This window comes from Oncorhynchus nerka, linkage group LG28 (assembly GCF_034236695.1).
Source record: "Oncorhynchus nerka isolate Pitt River linkage group LG28, Oner_Uvic_2.0, whole genome shotgun sequence".
In the NCBI taxonomy this organism is placed as follows: Eukaryota; Metazoa; Chordata; class Actinopteri; order Salmoniformes; family Salmonidae; genus Oncorhynchus; species Oncorhynchus nerka.
Genome location: NC_088423.1, coordinates 5,160,768 through 5,163,034, shown reverse-complemented (window position 1 = coordinate 5,163,034; position 2,267 = coordinate 5,160,768).

Genomic DNA, 2,267 nt, shown 5'->3' with positions numbered 1-2,267 from the left:
TCTTTGTGCCAGCTTTTGACTATGGTGGTATGTAAAACGCAACGAAAAATGCAGATGAAAACTCTCTAGGTAGGTAGTGTGGTCTACAGTTTATCACAAGATACTCTACCTCATGCAAGCAGTAGCTCGAGACTTCCTTAGATATCGTGCACCAGTTGATATTTACAAAATACATAGTCCGCCACCCCTTGTCTTACCAGACGCCGCTATTCTATCCTACCGCCTATAACCAGCCAGCTGTATGTTGCTAATGTCGTGGTTCAGCAACGTCTATGTGAAGCATAAGATATTACAGTTTTGAATGTCCCGTTGGTAGTTTAATATTCTGCGTAAGTCATCTATTTTATTGTCCAAAGATTGCACGTTTGCTTGCAAAATGGAAGGAAGTGGGGGATTATTCGATCGCCAACGAATTCTCAGAAGGCAGCCCGCCCTCCGAAACATCTTTTTCTAAAACTCTTCTTCACGCAAATCACAGGGATCTGGGCCTGTTTCCATAGAAAGCAGTATATCGTTTGCATCGGCCTCGTCAGACTCGTTAAAGGATAAAAGGATTCTGCCAGTCCGTGGTGAGTAATCGCAATCCTGATGTCCAGAAGTTATTTTCGGCCATAAGAGACGGTAGCAGCAACATTATGTGGGGGCATGTAAAACGTCTGCCTTCTTCTCCGGCGCCATCTTACAGAGGCACAGGATGAGAGGGAGACACAGGATGAGAGAGAGACAGGGAGACAGACAGACAGTGAGAGGGGAAACGGAGAAGCTCCGGGAAGATCAGCAAACAAGGTCAGAGAGACAAGGAATGGTGGAACAGGAAATGACACGGGATACTCTTATTCTCCTCTTTTTCTGCTGTGATGCCAGCCTGCTCTGAGTGACAGTAGTGTGGAGGGAAGCTGACATTGTTGAGGTATGAACTTCACTGTTTGTGTTATGGACAAAAACAGTGAGTCAGATCAGGCCCTCTCGATTGGGGATAGGGGCCTGACCTCCGGTCGACCTGCCGGTGGATACTGTATTTTTTATTGGCCAGTCAAGTTAATTTTATAAATTCAGAGCATCTCTAAGTTCATACTGCGTTAGATTGCACTATACTTTCTATTGTCTCTGGCTCTTTTCATTTCAGTTTCTTCCTAAATAGTAACAGCCAATAATCTGCAATCTGGAGTTATATGTCTAGCTACACATAGACTAGATTGAATAAATTCCAAACAAATACAGCAGTGTAGACACACACACACACACACACACACACACACACACACACACACACACACACACACACACACACACACACACACACACACAGACAGAGAGAGTCAAGGTGTCGCCTGTCTAGTCTTGAACCAGGGCCCAAAGGACCTTCTCCCAAACACTCCACAAGGGAAGCGTTTCGAGGTATTGTGACAATACTTGCGATTGATGGCTAAAACAAGACTTTCCTGTAATAAAAGGAAACTCTAAAAATCATCCATTAATATCCACCTTGGTATGAGTAAGACAAAAGGAAGGAAAGTTATAAAGTATTCATGTGGTGAACAGACCAGACTAGTGCATCATCTGGTGAACAGACCAGACTAGTGCATCATCTGGTGAACGGACCAGGCTCGTACATTCTGGTGAATGGACCAGGCTAGTACATCATCTGGTGAATGGACCAGGCTTGTACATCATCTGGTGAATGGAGCAGGTTTGTACATCATCTGGTGAATGGACCAGGCTAGTACATCATCTGGTGAATGGACCAGGCTAGTGCATCATCTGGTGAACAGACCAGACTAGTACATCATCTGGTGAATGGACCAGGCTAGTGCATCATCTGGTGAACAGACCAGACTAGTACATCATCTGGTGAACAGACCAGACTAGTGCATCATCTGGTGAACGGACCAGGCTCGTACATTCTGGTGAATGGACCAGGCTAGTACATCATCTGGTGAATGGACCAGGCTTGTACATCATCTGGTGAATGGAGCAGGTTTGTACATAATCTGGTGAATGGACCAGGCTAGTACATCATCTGGTGAATGGACCAGGCTAGTGCATCATCTGGTGAACAGACCAGACTAGTACATCATCTGGTGAATGGACCAGGCTAGTGCATCATCTGGTGAACAGACCAGACTAGTACATCATCTGGTGAACAGACCAGACTAGTGCATCATCTGGTGAACGGACCAGGCTCGTACATTCTGGTGAATGGACCAGGCTAGTACATCATCTGGTGAATGGACCAGGCTTGTACATCATCTGGTGAATGGAGCAGG